A 20,241-nucleotide genomic window follows, 5' to 3' on the forward strand; every position below is an offset into this window, starting at 1 on the left:
GTATGCTTTTATCACGTACAAAATTAAAAACGTAATGAAATAAAGTAAATAAAAAGCAAAAAGCATTGTTTCATTTTTGGTGGAATAAAACAATGGTCATTTATGATAGTATAACAGTCAAACCTGATATCTACAGTAAACTATCATTTATGACACTTTTTGATAGTTAGAGGGTCAGCACTGATCCAGGAAAAGGAATGAGAGTGAGCAGTACGGCTATATACTTAATCAGTAGGCGATGTTGGTGTATAAGAAGGAGACAAAAACTCACACGTACACAGTTGTTTACATCACATTTGCGCAAGTCCCCTTAAGTTTGCGATAGAAAGTTTGTATGAGGCGCTGATCGTTAGGTTGACATTGCTGACAATCAGATGATAGTCATATGATAGTCAGTATTCTTGTAGGGAAGTGTGTTGGCTTCTTTCTGACAGGCACTCGCTTGTGAGCCTAACGGGAAAATCTGGGTTGCCATTGTTGTTTCGGTTGAAAACGGTCTATTAGGGTTCTGTGCAGAGACATAAAAGATTGAAACAGGGTTTATGTAGTCACAAAAGTTTTGCTCCTGTTCCACAGCATTTAAATTTTATATCATGGCGAAAAGTGTTCAGTTCAGAGTTATTGATTTTCATTAAAAGTTTAATCTATTACGGAGGGTTACTCCTTTAAGTGTAAAAAGCAGAGAAGATTTAGAGCTTTTCAAATTATTGTTAAAAACTTTTTAATTTGGATTTCTGTACCCAAGTTCACTATATTTGTGTAACAAGAATCTGGAGGTCAATTCCTCAACTATGAAAAACTGAAAAATGTACACTTATTGAAAACTCATTTACACACACAATTTACACTTTGAATTTAGTTGTGTTTTTATGCAAAAACCCTATCGAAATACAACCTGGCTTGTTTGTTTTTAATGAACTACGTTGTATTTTACTTGTATTTCGTTAGTTTTTTAAATATAGTTCACACACTTACACCAGTACTGAAACCTTATTGGCGCATAATGATAGTCAAAATAAAATAGGTTTTAAATTTAGTTTCAGTTTTTTGACAGATAGCTCATAGAAAATTATGTCAAAAATCTGCAACTAAATTTAAAATCTATTTTATTTTGACTATGATTATGCGCCATAGAAAATAAAGTAGTGTTTTTTTTTTTTTTTTTTTTTTTTTTTTTTTTATAAAAGCTTATACAATGTTATTTAACATATGTACAACCTAAAAAATACATGCAGCGCTAGCATCAGAGGCTATCAGCTGTCCGTTGAATAAGTGATTTGTGTTATATTCTTCTCAATAAATCGGAATCTTTTAGAAAATGATATATGGTTTTTATGTTTTCGTCAGTTGGATTGGAAAGAAGGGAGATAGGATCCATGTTAAAGTTGCGTTCTCTTTTATCTCGCAGCATTGGGCAAAATTCTAATAGGTGGAGGACAGTTGCTGTGTCGTTGCAAAATGGACAGCAATTGTTTCTTGTGCTACCAAGGAGGTGAGCGTGCTATTGTGTGTCCTATCCGGAGACGTATGTATGGAGTGAGAATGTTAGCTGGTATTGTTGATGGATACACTGGTTTGATCCTTGCTGAGTTGACTATAGCATAATGGTGAGTATAAGAAATCCAATCGATGGCTAGTTTAGAGTGTCTTCTTTCGTTGATGAGACGATATATGTCAGATTTTGTAAAGAAGCTGACTGTTATTATGGGCGACTTAGATGCATCTCTTGCTAATTCATCAGCGTAAAAATTTCCAGTTATACCAGTGTGGCTTGGAACCCACATTAGCTTAATTTTATTTCGGTACAGAATAAGATATTCTCTAATTGCTTTGATGACATTAGTGAGGTTATTGCAATTTTGTATAGCTTGAAAACATGATAAGCTGTCGGTACATATTATATATTTTCCAGAGTTTTTAGAAGCATGTAGAACGGCGTGGAAAATAGCGGAGGCCTCGGCAATAAATATAGAACAGAAGGGGAAAAGCAGCCCATAGGATATCGGCTTACCTTTTTCGCTAACGACAGCAAATGACGTGCTGGTATTTTTTGATCCGTCCGTGTAAATAAATCTCCAACTATTGTGTTTTAATGCACTCGCAACTACTAGAAATTCAGCAATGTAAATCGCATTCGGAGTGGTATTTTTGGGTAGGCGAACTAGATTGTCTATAAAAGTTTCTTTAGAAATCAACCATGGAGGATGACAAAGTTTACGTAGTTTGGGTGGTTTTAATGGCAAGTTGTTTGTTTTGGCAAAAGACGCGCTTTTGTATATTGCTGATTCCATTTTAGGCGATCGAATCCGTGATGATGCTGAATGTAAAGCATTTTGTAGCGTGTTATTGGAACCAAGGATAATCCTAGGGTAGAGTTTGATAGTGCTGTCTTCCATTTTGTCCCTTAGAAAGGGAAGACCAGATTCTGCTAATAAATTTTTGATAGGCGATGTTGGGAAAGCATGGAGCGATCTTCTTATAGCTGAGTGATACGGAGCAGCAAGCATTTTGATATGGTTCTTTGAGTGATGTCCATAAATTTCAATAGCGTAGTTTAATACGGAGAGTATTAGGGCGTTGACAACTTGAATTAATAGAGCTGGGCCAATGAGCGAGCGCTTACATGATAGGTACTTAATGATATTTGAGTTTTTAAAAATTCTATTTTTTATATACTGACAGTGATCTTTAAATACATACTTACTATCTAGGACTAATCCAAGAAACTTAATTGTAGGAGGACAAGGAATATTTACATTGTTAAATGAAATTGGTGGAAAATTACAACTTTGTTTTCTACAAATGTGGAATGATTTAGATTTAGAGTACGATATTGAAGCGCCCGACGAGAGGGACCAAGAGGATAGCTGGGAAAGGACGTCTACAAAGGAAGAGGATATGGAACTAAGGTCGGAAGATTTGGAAAATATGAGCAGGTCATCAGCATATAGCTCGTGACGTATATTAGGGAAATTTGATAGGATAGAACTGATTTCGTCAAATGCTATGATGAACAAAATACCTGACAGCGGTGATCCCTGAGGGGTTCCGTTATCTAAGGAAAGTGAGGGAGAAGATGAACCAGAAATAAGAACTTTAATTTTTCGTTTATATAGGAAAGATTTTACAAAATTAAAAATACGGGGTCCTACCTTCCATTTAATTAATTGTCTTAAAACCACGTGTATGCCTACGCGATCAAATGCCTTTTCGAAATCAAGGGAGAGAAGGGAAACGTGGTTTTTGTTAGATAGAGCATCGCAGATGAAATGGTCAAGGTAAAGAAGGGCATCAATTGTGCTTTGGCCTTTTTTAAATGCAACCTGATTAGAGTGAATGAGTTTATTAAATTGGAGGAACCATGAAAGCCTAGTAGCAATAATTTTTTCTAAGAGTTTTCCTAGGCAAGGTAGGAGAGAAATTGGGCGATAGCTGGTAACTTCGTAGGGAGGTTTACCAGGTTTTAATATTGGGATGACGGCGCTGGTTTTCCAGGTTTGGGGTATGACGGAAGTTTGAAAGATATTGTTGTAAAGTTTAAGGAGTCTATTGCGGAGGAGAGGGGGTAGGTTTTTGATGATGGGATAGGAAATTTTATCTATTCCAGGAGTTTTACCTTTAACGGAAGACAGGGCAAGATGAAGTTCAATTGAAGACAGATTTGAATCGAGGTATTTGGCTGAAGGTGATAAGGAAGGGGGAAGGTAGGTATAGGAGAGAATAGATTGTTTGTTAGAAGAGTATTCAGGTGAGAAATTAGGGTCAGAGGAGTTGTTAGAGAAATAAGTGGCGAACTCTAAGGCTATATCCTGAGGATATAGTAGGTTGCCTTGTGAGGATTTGAGGGGTGGGATAGGAGAGGAGGTTAGGTTACCAGATAATCTTTTTATGTTTGTCCAAATCATTTTGGGATCAGAAGAGGAATTTATGCTGGCTGTGAGAGTCTGAAAAGATTTAATTTTAGCTAACTTAGCTTTTCTTCTAAAAATGGCATTTGCTTTTTTATATGCTACCAGATTCGATGGCGAGCGGTTATGTTTGAAATGATACCAAGCTTGTTGCTTGTGAATTCTAAGAGAAGAAAGTTCATTATCCCACCAAGGAGGGTTGTTATTTCTGGGTTTAGGAGAGGTTAGTGGAATGGATTGATTGGCTGCAGATCTAATAATTTTTTGGATCCTAGAAGCTTCTTGATTTATGTTATTAGAAGAAGGAAGAGTATCTGAGTAGTTCAAACAAAAATCTTCGAATTTAGGCCAGTCAGCTGAAGAAGTTTTAAAGAATATTCTGGGTTTAAAGAAGGTTGAATTTTGGTGGGAAATGTTAGCTTTGATAGGAAAATGATCGCTTCCATGTAGATCATCTATACGATGCCAATCAATTTTAGGTGATAGCGAGGTAGAACAGAGTGTCAGGTCAATGTGGGTAAAAGTGGAATGGGTTGAGAAGTGGGTAGGAGAACCATCATTAAGTACGAAACAGTCGGAGCTAAGTACAGCATCTTCAATTGCTCGGCCTTTGGTGTTGGATGATGGGGAACCCCAAAGAGGACACCAGGCATTGAAGTCACCAGCAAGTAAGAAAGGAGTAGAGCCAGGTGGGAGAAGGTTCAGAAAATCAGCTGATGTAAATGTTTGGTGTGGCGGGGAATAGGCACAAATTAGGTTGATTTTAAAGGGGGAGGAAATTTCAAGGGAAAGGGACAAGATATTCGAAGGAGATATAGAGAGAATGTTATGCGGAATGTTTCTTCTAATCAGGATTGCGATACCTTGTTTGCTTGATGTGTTAGACGGGAGGTTATAGAAGTGACCAATAAATGATTTTGGGGTATAGGCTGTTTTATTGCTTGCTATATGTGTTTCATTTAGTAATATAATAGAAGGGTTGTGTTCTTTAATTAATATTTCAAGTTCTAAGTAGTTATTTATGTAACCGTTAATGTTCCATTGAAGGACAGTTAACATCATGAAAAAGAAAAAAGGAAAAGAAAAATGTGTCAGGAATTATGTTTCCATGAGCGAGGGGATGTTTGAGGTGGGAAAGAAAGTAGGAGAAGGCACAGAGGCGGGAGGCGAATTAATGGCAGGGGATGAGGATAGGGAGAGAGGAGAGAAGGGGGGAGAAGGAGAGTTGTTTAGGGAGGATACTGAGGGAGATGGGGTATTAATGCAGTCGGAAGGGACTGTATGGTTGTTGGTATTTGAAAGGGTGTTGTTGTTGTTTGAAGTTTTAGCAATAATGTTGAGGTTGGAATCGTTTGGGTGTAAGTTGTTTTCATTTTTGGAGGAATTTGCATTGAAATAAGCGTTGTTGCTGGAAGCGGTTATGTTGGCGTAAGAAAATGGTTTAGGAGTAGTTGGAGTTTGTGCCTTGTAAAGGCTGATGGCTTCGCTCATTGAGCATTTGTGAATAGTTTTAATTTTAAGTATTTCTTTAGATTGGACAAATTTGGGACAGTCATTAGATGAAGCAGGATGTTCACCACCGCAATTTGCGCATTTCACTCTAGTACACTCAGAGGGGGAGGAATGGTTAGGGGGAAGATTGCAGATTACGCAGGATGGAGTACTGTTGCAGCGTTTGGTAGTGTGACCTAACAATTGGCAAGTTTTACAGCGCATGGGATTTGGGTAATAGGGACGGATATCTAGAGTTCGCCAGGCAACTTCAATACGACTAGGCAAAGTGTATTTCTCAATCGTTAAGAGTATTGCGCCCGTAGGCTCCCGCTTGCCATTGTTTAGTTTGGTGAATTTGTGAACTGCAATTACGCCTTGATCTTTCAGACCTTCTATTATTTCCTCATCAGCAAGTTGGCAGATAAATGGAGCATAAATCGTTCCCTTTACTGAGTTAAGTGAGTTGTGAAGTAAGATTTCGACAGCACCAGCGCCGGGCAGGTGTTTAGTTGAGAGAAATTTGTCAGCAATTTTTTGGTTTTTTACGAGTAGTAGTAGACTACCATCTCGAAGAGATGTTATGTTGTTAACGTCTTTACTAATTGATTGTATACCTTTGTAGACAGCAAAACAAGATGTGGTTGAAATCGGTTTTTTTTCGTCCTTCGATTTTATTACCAGATACTTAGGATTATCCTTCTGCGTTATAGGTAATTCCGGGAATAAGTCAAGTGTTGCAGTTGTTGGTTTTTTTCTTTTGGATTTAGGAGCTGGAGATAAAGGTGCAAACCTATTATCCCCCAGCTTGTTGGCCCCGAGGGGCATTGTGAACAATTACGATTTTATCAAGTTAAATTTTTGATCTAAAGTTTTATCAAAAGAAAAACGCACGTGAAAAAGCTCAAAAAGCAAATTTAGGTTAAATAGCGCAAACAGAAAGTAGCGAGTATAAATACAAACGAATTAAATGCGACCGTACGGCTTGACAGTTCGGTAGCGAATGCAGCACCATTTTATTTGCAGGCGACTTTCACAGCTACAAAAATTAAGGCGGATTTACACAGACGCTTTGGTTGTGTTGCATTCATTAATTCATCTTTCGGGCGAAGTATCGAAAAATTTACATAAATGCTTTGGTTGCGTGCCTACGCTTTGACAATCTGTTATGGTTTCGCATCTTTGGTGGAAGCAGTAAGGAAGGCGGTCGGCATGATGTGGTGGTGCACATTGGCTAGTCATTGTCGGCTGGGGCGGGTCCTTGCCAACCTTACTGTTTCTGCGCCATAAACAGAAAAAAATTCCTATCATGCTTATCAAAACTAGCTGTCAAAAAGCGCAGAGACGACTCAAAACGCTTATAATTAAAAAAAAAAAACAACATCCGGCCGAATCGGATGTCACGGACATTCAAAAATTTAAAAATTCAAAAAAAAGAAGCTTCAAAAAACTAAACGCAAAAAAAAATTACCGAACAGGACACGGCCGGTTACTAACGCTGAAATGCAAAAAAAAACGCTGAAAATTAAAATAAGAAAAACAAAAAGGGCCGAATATAACTTGGGGGCGCCGCGGGTTTTGATGCGACGCCCGGTGCATATCCCACCCTCAAAATCCATGGCCCCTTATCTGTAAACCCCATGTGCCTTCTAAATGAGCCAGAACACCAGCATTCCCATTTTATTTACAAATTTTATTCAATACTCATTTCTATTAACGTAGGTATGCTACTAAAAAAAGATACGATAGTGCAGGTTTCTTAACCAGGGCTACAGTATATGCTCCAACGCCAAAACAAGGCTGCTTATAGCCTAGTCCCAAGACAAATTCAGACCGAGAAAAAAAAAATTTTGAACTACGAATAGCTATTTACACTATGAAAATGTATGTAAGTGTGTGTAGTATATAAAGTGAGAGAAAACAAAAAAATGATCCAACAGTTCACACTTTATTGGGCCGAAATCGAAAACGAAATCTAATATGAATACTTAAGTCTGGCTATGTTTGTTCTGTTGGGGGTTCTTTCCTTTTCTCTTACTTTTGCTCGTAATATTTCAAGTTATACATATATTTATGTCTCCCCCCTTTTTTTTGATAATCGTTATAAACGCTTTGTGTGAAAAAAAAAATGTAATTAAATGTACATATGTATAGTAAATATACTACATACAAAGTAAGAATTTGGTTTAATACCCTTTTTTTCATTCACAAAACATATTTTAAAGTTTGGATACACATTCCGATAATTGGGGCTCTCTTACAAAATTATTATGTTGTAGTAGAACTTATTTTTGAGTGTAACAAAATATCAATTTGGTATAATGGCATAGTATAATGATAATAATATGTAATATGTACTAAAAAAATTTGTTATAAAAGCAATAAAGATGAAATTGTGATAACACTATGTAATATATGCACGTATATTGTTTTCTTCTGGTTGTTCGAACGATATTGCTAGCAATAGTGATTCATATGTATATATATATATATATATATATATATTGTATTTGTATGATATAAGAAAAAAAAAGTTTAAATCTTTTAGCCAATTCGTGCATAATCGACCAATGGCTGCGGTCGCAAATTTTTTTCTAACAATTTATGGTTGAGCTCCAAATATGGATCGGCAAAACGTTTCACGTGATAAAGACGGCTTATTATGAATAAAATTTATAACGCGGGGGGGGGGGGGGGGGGTGTCGGACGCCTTTCCGATGGTGGTAGTGTACTTCGTAAACGTAGAGAAAGGGGTTTATCTTCGGATAACAAGGGTTCTCATCACCATTTAGTTTAGTGCCGTTTGAATCGGAATCACTTTCCTCACTAGGTGTGACTGTGAAATGCCGACCTACTTCAACTGGATATTCTATACGTGGAGCTTGTGTCAGCACCACACAACCGTTGTAAGGTTTATTACTACCCCGAAATAGACGAGTAAAAACGAGGCTTCTCGGAATGGACTTTGTCGGTACTGTGCGACTCTTCCTAGTTTCTGGGCATTTCCCGGTTTATTCTTTGGTAGTTGGGTTAAGGAATCGGCCTGCGGTTCCTCGTTGCAGTCCTTTGGTTCTTCACAATACTCTCTTGAAAATATGCACAGCACGCGAGGGTGTTTTGCGATGAGTTGAATATGGTTGGGGACGTGCAGTTGAGGTAAGCAATAGTGCTAATGAAGCAGTCTCTGAGCTTGACGCATTTGGTGTTGAAGTTGTGTCCTAGATGTTATACGATCCTTTTGGTATGGTTCAGGGCCGCCAAAATTTAGGCTGAAGCAAATCACAAATCTTTTCCTTGGTATAACGCCTTATAGGACTAGTTTTGCGATAAACCTTTTTGGTTTTATACAAATTTCAGATTAACTGCGCAAGTAAAAAGCTAATTCTTGCGTTTTTCCCGGCCGGAAAACTCGTGGCTATCTTTTCTTTCCTTTTTTAAAATTTTCTTACTCTTTTTTGTGTTTATATGGCCGGAAGCTCGTGGCTTTTTTCTTTTTTTTTTTGTTTTCGATACTTTTGCATCGCAACTTTTTTGTCCCATTTTTTTTATTATTTTAGTGATAGTTCTATTTATGTTCAAAAGTATTTTCATTTCAAGACTTTTATATATATGGAAATTAAAAAAAAATTTTTATTATATCGTTAGCTTAATGTGAAAATGTGCTAAGTCAACTTTTACGAATTTTACAAGAGACGAAAAAAAATGATTAACTTTTGAAATAACCTTCTTTTTTCAAAACTGTGAATGAGGATACCTTAATTACAATGCTGAGTGTAGAAGCTTTGAAAAAGATAAATAAAAAATCATGTATAATTAATTCTGTTTCCTAGTTTAGAAGGGCTTTGCGGCAATTAGACATTTGTTATGGAGAACTCGTCAAAACTCCGAAGGGTTCTAGTGGTTATCGCCTCCACCGAAAGGCAAAAAAAAATATGGGTGTAGACATTTTGATAAGGAGAACTCGTCCAAACTCCGAAAGGCTAGTGGTTATAGCCCCCACAGAAGGCCAAAAAAAATATTTGGGTAGACATTTTGATAAAGGAGAACTCGTCCAAACTCCGAAAGGCTAGTCCATCCCAAGCTTGGACTGCCAGGCTGTTCACGGTTCTCGATGAGTACGCGTGTGAACACCCTATGATGTCATTGCTCGGGGAGAATACTGGGCGAGATGTCCCCGACCGCCAAAACGCCCAGACAGGGTAAAAAAAATCAAATTTGTAAGTTTAAAAAAAAATCATTTTATAAATTTGGTAAAAATAAAAAATTGCCATTACTCCCGGAAGGAGAGTTTCTGGTGGCCATTCGCCCGAACGATTGGTCCTGCGACATTATAATAAAAAAAAAAAATAATTAGTTACATATACTACGGGGGTGATGGGAATGCTGACACGAAGAAGGCAATAGGACTACAGGGCGAAAAAAAAAACACAAACTCATTCATACTTGTCCCTAGTGCTCCCAACCGCAACGCATAAGGGGGTTTTAAGGACCTGCCTCTGGGACTGGTTGGGGCCACTAGGGTCAATGTCTTACACACACAGGTTGGTCCCAACACACCCAGCCGCAACGCAGAGGCGGTCTCTGGGGACGCGCTAGTGGGACTGGCTGGAGGCCTCCCGTCCAATTTAGCGGACAAAATTATTCCAAGCCGACTAACGGACAACATTCCGGCAACATAAAAACTCAAACTACACAAAAAAACTAAGTGCGTTCAGCACTGCCTCATCGGGTGAATACAAAAATCCGGAGGACTGACGTTGTCACATGTCGCCTTTGACTACTGCCCCCGATGACCAGCCCGGCCAACCTGATCTGTCAACCATTCCACCGCAACGTAGGTGGCAGCTCCTGTGGCTGCTCACTCGGACTGGTGGGATGGTCAACTTCACAGGTTGACCCGACTGACCCTCGCCACCAGCGCCTCAGGTGCCACGTTGGGCGCCATCTGTTATGGTTTCGCATCTTTGGTGGAAGCAGTAAGGAAGGCGGTCGGCATGATGTGGTGGTGCACATTGGCTAGTCATTATCGGCTGGGGCGGGTCCTTGCCAACCTTACTGTTCCTGCGCCATAAACAAAAAAATTCCTATCATGCCTATCAAAACTAGCTGTCAAAAAACGCAGAGACGACTCAAAACGCTTATAATTCAAAATAAAACAACATCCGGCCGAACCGGATGTCACGGACAGACCGTTAAACATTCAAAAATTTTTTAATTAAAAAAAAAAGAAGCTTCAAAAAACTAAACGCAAAAAAATTACCGAACCGGACACGGCCGGTTACTAACGCTGAAATGCAAAAAAACGCTGAAAATTAAAATAAGAAAAACAAAAAGGGCCGAATATAACTTGGGGGCGCCGCGGGTGTTGTTGCGACGCCCGGTGCATATCCCATCCTCAAAATCCATGGCCACCGACGCACCTAAAATTTCGGTGGCCCCTTATCTGTAAACCCTATGTGCCTTCTAAATGAGCCAGAACACCAGCATTCCCATTTTATTTACAAATTTTATTCAATACTCATTTCTATTAACGTAGGTATGCTACTAAAAAAAGATACGATAGTGCAGGTTTCTTAACCAGGGCTACAGTATAGGCTCCAACGCTAAAACAAGGTTGCTTATAGCCTCGTCCCAAGACAAATTCAGAACGAGAAAAAAAAAATGTTGAACTACGAATAGCTATTTACACTATGAAAATGTATGTAAGTGTGTGTAGTATATAAAGTGAGAGAAAAACTAGAATAACAAGTAAGGAAGGCTAAGTTCGGGTGTAACCGAACATTACATGCTCAGTTGAGAGCTATGGGGACAAAATAAGGAAAATCACCATGTAGGAAAATGAACCTAGGGTAACCCTGGAATGTGGTTGTATGACATGTGTATCAAATGGAAGGTATTAAAGAGTATTTTAAGAGAGAGTAGGCCATAGTTCTATGGATGGACGCCATTTAGGGATATCGCCATAAAGGTGGACCAGGGGTGACTCTAGAATGTGTTTGTACGATATGGGTATCAAAAGAAAGGTGTTACTGAGCATTTTAAGAGGGAGTGGGCCTTAGGTCTATCGGTGGACGTCTTTTCGAGATATCGCCATTAAGGTGGGCCAGGGGTGACTCTAGAATGTGTTTGTACGATATGGGTATCAAATGAAAGGTGCTAACGAGTATTTTAAAAGGGAGTGATCCTTAGTTCTATAGGTGGACGCCTTTTCGAGAGAGTGGGCTTTAGTTCTATAGGTGAACCCCTTTCCAAGATATAGCCATAAAGGTGGACCAGGGGTGACTCTAGAATGTGTTTGTACGATAAGGGAATCAAATGAAAGGTGTTACTGAGCATTTTAAGAGGGAGTGGTCATTAGGTCTATAGGTGGACGCCTTTTCGAGATATCGCCATTAGGGGGGGCCAGGGGTGACTCTAGAATGTTTGTACGATATGGGTATCAAACGAATGGTGTTACTGAACATTTTAAGAGGGAGTGGGCATTAGGTCTATAGGTGGACGCCTTTTCGAGATATCGCCATTAGGGTGGGCCAGGTGTACTCTAGAATATGTTTGTACGATATGGGTATCAAGTGAAAGGTGTTAATGAGTATTTTAAAAGGGGGCGATCCTTAGTTCCATAGGTGGACGGCGTTTCGAGATATCGCCATAAAGGTGGACCAGGGGTGACTCTAGATTGTGTTTGTACGATATGGGAATCAAATGAAAGGTGTTACTGAGCATTTTAAGAGGGAGTGGGCATTAGGTCTATAGGTGGACGCCTTTTCGAGATATCGCCATTAGGGTGGGCCAGGGGTGACTCTAGAATGTGTTTGTACGATATGGGTATCAAATGAAAGGTGGTAATGAGTATTTTAAAAGGGAGTAATCCTTAGTTCTATAGGTGGACGCCTTTTCGAGATATCGCCAAAAAGATGGGCCTGGGGCGACTCTAGAATGTGTTTGTACGATATGGGTATCAAATTAAAGGTATTAATGAGGGTTTTAAAAGCGAGTGGCCCTTAGATGTATATGTGAAGGCGTTTTCGAGATATCTACCAAAATGTGGACCAGGGTGACCCAGACCATCATCTGTTAGATGCCGATAATTTATTTATATATGTAATACCACGAACATTATTCCTGCCAAGATTACAAGGGCTGTTGATTTCGCCCTGTAGAACTTTTTCATTTTTTTCTACTTATAATGGTAGGTGTCACACCCATTTTACAAAGTTTTTTCTAAAGTTATATTTTGCGTCAATGAACCAATCAAATTACCATGATTCATCCCTTTTTTCGTATTTGGTATAGAATTATGGCATTTTTTCATTTTTCGTAATTTTCGATATCGAAAAAGTGGGCGTGGTTATAGTTGGATTTTGTCCATTTTTTATACCAAGATAAAGTGAGTTCAGATAAGTATTTGGACTAAGTTTAGTAAAGATAAATCGGGTTTTACTCAAATTATCGTGTTAACGGCCGAGCGGAAGGACAGACGGTGGACTGTGTATAAAAAATGGGCGTGGCTTCAACCGATTTCGTCCATTTTCACAGAAAACAGTTACCGTCATAGAATCTATGCCTCTACCAAATTTAAGAAGGATTGGTAAATTTTTGTGCTACTTATGGCATTAAAAGTATTCTAGACAATCTAAATTAAAATGGGCGGAGCCACGCCCATTTTGAAATTTTCTTTTACTTTTGTATTTTGTTGCATCATATCATTACTGGAGTTGAATGTTGACTTAATTTACTTATATACAGTAAAGATATTAAACTTTTTGTTAAAATTTGATTAAAAAAAATTTTTTTTTAAAAAGTGGGCGCGTTCTTCCTCCGATTTTGTTAATTTTTATTTAGCACATATATAGTAATAGTAGTAACGTTCCTGCCAAATTTCATCATAATATCTTCAACGACTGCCAAATTACAGCTTGCAAAACTTTTAAATTACCTTCTTTTAAAAGTGGGCGGTGCCACGCCCATTGTCCAAAATCTTACTAATTTTCTATTCTGCGTCATAAGGACAACCCATCTACCAAGTTTCGTCGCTTTATCCGTCTTTGGCAATGAATTATCGCATTTTTTCGGTTTTTCGAAATTTTCCATATCGAAAAAGTGGGCGTGGTTATAGTCCGATATCGTTCATTTTAAATAGCGATCTGAGATGGGTGCCCTGGAATCTACATACCAAATTTCATCAAGATACCTCAAAATTTACTCAAGTTATCGTGTTAACGGACAGACGGACGGACGGACGGACATGGCTCAATCAAATTTTTTTTCGATACTGATGATTTTGATATATGGAAGTCTATATCTATCTCGATTTCTTTATACCTGTACAACCAACCGTTATCCAATCAAAGTTAATATACTCTGTGAGCTCTGCTCAACTGAGTATAAAAAAATGATCCAACAGTTCACACTTTATTGGGCCGAAATCGAAAACGAAATGTAATATGAATACTTAAGTCTGGCTAAGTTTGTTCTGTTGGGGGTTCTTTTCTTTTCTCTTACTTTTGCTCGTAATATTTCAAGTTATACATATATATATGTCTCCCCATTTTTTTTTTTTTTGATAATCGTTATAAACGCTTTGTGTGAAAAAAAAGATATGTAATTAAATGTACTTATGTATAGTAAATATACTACATACAAAGTAAGAATTTGGTTGAATACCCTTTTGTTTTCATTCACAAAACATATTTTAGGGCTATAAAGTTTGGATACACATTCCGATAATTGGGGCTCTCTTACAAAATTATTATGTTGTTGTAGTAGAACTTATTTTTGAGTGTAACAAAATAACAATTTGGTATAATGGCATAGTATAATGATAATAATATGTAATATGTACCAAGAAAATTTGTTATAACAGCAATAAAGATGAAATTGTGATAGCACTATGTATTATATGCACGTATATTATTTTCTTCTGGTTGTTCGAACGATATTGCTAGCAATATATATATTGTATTTGTATGATATAAGAAAAAAAAGTTTAAATCTTTTAGCCAATTCGTGCATAATCGACCAATGGCTGCGGTCGCAAATTTTTTTCTAACAATTTATGGTTGAGCTCCAAAAATGGATCGCCAAAACGTTTCACGTGATAAAGACGGCTTATTATGAATACAATTTATAGAGCTAACTTCAATCATTTTAAATCAACAAAATATATTATTAAAATGATATAAAAAATGTACGCCCTTTGTTGTAAAGCTAACAATTTCAAGTATTCAATAATAAAATTTGACGAAAAAAAATCGACCCTTGTTAAATTGGTTAACCGGGCTGTATAAAACTCTCTAAGTACTGCTTAGAGGTTTCTTCTAACTAATTACATCTAAGTTTATACTTTGCTGGTACTTACATAGCCGCCAGAGTACGTACCATGGGTCTCTGCCGGCGTGGTTACTGGTGATGTTGTTGTTGCTGGTGAAGGTGTCGCTGTTTTCGGTTATGGCGCGCGGTCTTGGGTGCGCTGTGTTGGTACTGTTGGGGGTTGTTGCGCTCTGGTCCGAGGTAATCGAGTGAACCTGGTGGCGATAAAACTTCGTGCTGACCTTTACGATATGGATGACTTGGTAATTTTGGCGGTCGTTGTATTACGCTGCAGCGTACTGCTGGCCCTGGAGGCGGGGGTGGTGTCGGACGCTTTTCCGAAGGTGGTAGTGTACTTCGTAAACGTAGAGAAAGGGGTTTATCTTCGGATAACCATTTAGTTTAGTGCCGTCCGAATTCGAATCGGAATCACTAGAACTTTCCTCACTAGGTGTGACTGTGAAACGCCGACCTATTTCAACTGGATAATCTATATGTGGAGCTTGTGTCAGCACCACACAACCGTTGTAAGGTTTATTAACACCCCGAAATAGACGAGAAAAACGAGGCTTGTCAGAATGGACTGTGTCGGTACTGTGCGCTATCGGCTCTTCCTAGTTTCTGGGCATTTCCCGGTTTATTCTTTGGTAGTTGGGTTAAGGAATTGGTCTGCGGTTCCTCGTTGCAGTCCTTTGGTTCTTCACAATACTCTCTTGAAAATATGCACAGCACACGAGGGTGTTTTGCGATGAGTTGAATATGGTTGGGGACGTGCAGTTGAGGTAAGCAATAGTGCTAATGAAGCAGTCTCTGAGCTTGACGCTTTTGGTGTTGAAGTTGTGTCCTAGATGTTATACAATCCTTTTGGTATGGTTGCAGGGCCGCCAAAATTTTGGCTGAAGCAAATCACAAATCTTCTCGTTGGTATAACGCCTTATAGGACTAGTTTTGCGATAAACCTTTTTGGTTTTATAAAAATTTCCGATTAACTGCGCAAGTAAAAAGCTAATTCTTACGTTTTTCCCGGCCGGAAAACTCGTGGCTATCTTTTCTTTCCTTTTTTAAAATTTTCTTACTCTTTTTTGTGTTTCTACGGCCGGAAACTCGTGGTTTTTTTCGCTAGTGATCGCAGATCTTTTTTTGTTTTGTTTTCGATACTTTTACATCGCAACTTTTTGGTCCCATCACTAGTCACTAGGTGTGTTCGCACGAAAACGCTCCCAAGTGGATCGTAACCGTAGACCATAACAGCAGACCGTAACAAATCCCATACGAAAAACAATGAAACGTCGTACGTTATCTTTGCTTTGAAGCGACCAAAGCGTTTATATAATTTTGCCCTTATGCATTTGTGTAAACAGCCTTAGAAGTGAAATTTTTCCATGTTACACGTATGGCGCTTTATATTTTGACTGTAATTTAAATAAATTTTGCATCTTCTATTATTCTTATTTCCACGGAAATATATGCAACTATTTCATCTGTAAATACTACAAAGTTTTATTAAGCTATCAAATGCAACTCAGCTTGAAGTACTCTTACGTACCAAAAATGCAACTCTAGACCTGAGATTTGCATCAGGTGAGCGAGGCTGTTTGTAGTTTTAACGTTTATCGCTTAGTTGACACACTTGTATAGGTACACTATGGTTAAGTGTCTCCCTTTGAGGGCCAATTAATTGTGACTTATCTATAACCAGATAAAACAGCTGATCGAAACAACCTTATGGGAATCAATGTAATCGATTAATGGTGCCATACCATAACGCTAAACGTCTGTGCACACTAGGCGACGCGAAACGTACCGACGAAATATTCTTTGCATGTATTCTTATGGAACCATGCACACTTAGCGACACTAGGCGACTCGACACATACCGACACGTTCCACAAAATATTCGCGGCATTTTTGCCTAATTGGCCAACTTGGTCGTGTCGTGTCGCCCGACTGTCGCTAAGTGTGCATGGTTCCATAAGAATACATGCACGGACTCTTAGGCAAAAATGCCGCGAATATTTTGTGGAACGTGTCGCGTCGCCTAGTGTGCACGGACTTTAAAGCCATAACCATATCATACCCAACCAATTGGTTGTTGGTTTTTCGCCATATCCATAACCTAAAAATATTTTAGTTGGTGAATTTAATAACTTTTTGTAGATTTTAGTCATTGTTTTGGATACGTTATGACTAACAGACTTATTTTTTGTGGAATGCAAACATATTTTTTGCCTTTTCTTTTTTAGGTTGAGGCACCATTAATCGATCACTTTGGTTGGAAATGGTTATGGATATGGGTATGGTTACGACTATGGCGTTAGGGTTAAGGACGTTTAATTAGCCCTTCAGGAAGTTGAATTGGCCCTTTAGCTGTATTCCAATCATGGCTCAAGTATATGATCGGCTCATCTTATCAGCTGATTTTGGTTTTTTTATCATTGCATGATCGATGGGATTTTCAAAAGGAGATGGCAAACTCAAAATGAAATCAACACATTGGCAACATTTTCTTACTACACACAAAAACTGCTATGTTTTATGTTTTCATTTCATTCCATTCGCCTAATACCAATAAACAGATTTTGACAATTTGAACAGACATAATTTGTTGCTTTACAGATGAGCCAACCATATTAGTTGAACCATGATTCCAATACAGTCTTGGAGCCTTTTTCAGTTTGACATTTTAACCTCGTCTTTCCTCCAACCCTTCGTAAACAGAGCAAGAACTGGGAGCCTACTCTGTATTGCGATGCGAAAGAAAAAATACGCGAAATCGCAAAATCGGTACTCTGTATCTTGACATTCGCATGTATATTTTGACTTTCGCGTTCACATTTTGCCCATTCGCAGTTTTTATCCCTTTTCGCATTGCCAGCACTCTGTATAGCGAAAGCGAATGTCAAACAGCATTCATTTTCGCATTTTTCTTGCTACAGGTAATAGGCACTCGCATTGTTCAAATATGTAAGTATTAATTGATGATTTTATAAATTGATATCTTTATATTCATTGTACATTCTTTTAAAAATATATTGGACAACTCAAAAAACAAAACCACAAAAGCAACAATTTGAAATCCTAGTGGACTTCATGGCAATACACCCAGATTTGGCCAAAGGGTTACTAAAACACCCAACGCGAAAACAACTTCAAGGTTGTAGAAACTTAATATTTCAGGAACTGCCGTTGCTCTCCATGGAGTTTTCAACTCACTTTTAATGCTATTTAGCACATACAAAAAGGCTTCCTTATTAAGCCGAAAATTTTGCACAAAACTAATGAATAGAACATAAAGTAATAGTATGTGAGTAATTTTGTAACGTTTAAATTACCTTTGATCGCTGATACTCATAATGTTGGAGTTGTCTCTTATAATCCTCCTATCAATCCTTTCTTCATTAAAATCGTCCCATAATGCTACAGAATCCATTTTTTAATTTGTTAAACAAAAATTAATCGTTTGCCGAAATTGTAATCGCCTTGTTTCTTTTGTTCTCTTTCTTTGACGTTTGGTCAGTGATGCATACTTAAGCAAAAAATTGCGAAAAATAAAAAAGCGGCATTGTTAGCGATGCGATAGCGCTACAGAGTTCCAATTATACTAGGTTCAAACACACACCAAATTGGCAATTTATACTGGTTGGGCAATTTATTACGCAATTTGTCATATAATAAATTGTAATAATAAATTGCCAATTTAAAAAAAATTGCGTAATAAATTGTTTCAACCTGCAAATGCAACATTGTAAAGTGTGTTTATTGAGTATATTTAAACGTCACTTACGCATGGCTGAACTATATGGTTGGCTCATTTCATCAGCTGATTTTATGCCTTTCATTTCACTGGAGTAGGGACTGTCAAAAGAAGATGGCAAAATCAAAATGAAACCAAAACATTGAACACATTTTCTTACAACACACAAAAATTTCAAAGTTTTATGTTTTCATTCCATTCCATTCACCTAATACCAACAAGCACATTTTGACAGTCTCAACAGAGATATGTTGTTACTGTAGAGATGAGCCAACCAGCTATCAAATTACTATTGTGTAAACTAAATAGAGTTGTATGAACACCACTCAATTTAAATCGAAATAGCCTCAATTTATTTTTCTGTTTGAACATAGTATTACCTTTCGCATCGCAATTTATTTTCGCATCGCACTGCCTTTCGCATCGCAATACAGAGTAGGCCTCCTGTTTTTTTTATCGATAAATCACGTGTGTACATCACAAATCAAACGCAGAAGATTGCGCATTCACGAGTTCAAAATTGCTTCGATATGCGCATCTACGTCACACTTGACTGCTTGAGCGAATGAAAGAAAAAAAGAGATAAAGGAAAATGACGTAAAAACTGCCCATAAAAACAGCTGATCTTTTGTTTACATGCGCAATGCGCAATCTTGTGTGTGTACATGTTCCATCCAGGGTTGCATGAAAATTTAGAAAGGTTATAACAAACGCTCCAACTGTCCTCACTCTTTTAGTACATTCAAATTTCTGAATACACACCCGGAGGGCTGCACAGTACTACTACTGGAGGTGACTCCCTTTAAGTATTTAACTGTTAAAGCGCGGTATTCACATCACAACAAAACGCCAAGGAATTTGTTTCACTATCCTCTTGTACGCCAAACATGTATATCCGGTATCGAGCTTTCGATTGCTGTAGCTGTAGCAATAAAGACACAAGAAGGTTTTGGGTAACTTGGAGACGCTAGAACTTCGTCGGCTAAAGAAACAGGATTTGCCACGAAAAGCTATAAATTGTGCTGACATCCCCTTGAAAGGGTTGCACTACACAAACCCTCTAATGAGTTGGGTGTTTTACTCGTCGCTTACGACAGGGATACCTGCCGCGGGTATATTTCAAGCCCCCTAACCCGCTCGTCAAGTATCGTTTTCAACGGTTACCATTTTCACATTTTGTATACATTTTCCAGTGTTATTTGCATTGCTTTTATTGTTAAAAATATTACTAAGAAATAAAAATTTAAACAAAAACAAAAACATATCAAACTCACTAATTATGGGGGAATAGTGGTTTCGTTTTCTCATGGTAGAAATTTTTTTTGTATTTTGAAGTTCCGATAAAGTTTCGTCAGTTTTCTAGCTTGGAATCCAAGACAAAATAAAGTAGTGTCATATAAGGATAAGCGTTTACATACTGTGACGAATATTAGCATCACTAATTGTCTCACATCCCTAAAGTTATTAAATAAAGGCACAACAACATTAAAGCAAGCTACATACACACGTTAATCATCATTTACCCACATACATACAATGCAACGAAGAGATAACTCATATACAGATGCAGTCATCAGTCGAAGTAGTACTCACATATACACACGCATATGCATACGCCAGAGGCTATAAACTACATATACACACGCCTGTAGCTAGTAACCAAGCATGCATTGCGAGAAGTTACTAGGCCTTAGAAGAAATGGGTGGACGAGACAACAGAGACGATAAAAGCAGCAAAAGCTGAGTAATAAGTAAGCAGTTTGATTTAAGCACGCTATT

The sequence above is a fragment of the Eurosta solidaginis genome, chromosome 3 (assembly GCF_040869045.1).
Source record: "Eurosta solidaginis isolate ZX-2024a chromosome 3, ASM4086904v1, whole genome shotgun sequence".
Classification (NCBI taxonomy): Eukaryota; Metazoa; Arthropoda; class Insecta; order Diptera; family Tephritidae; genus Eurosta; species Eurosta solidaginis.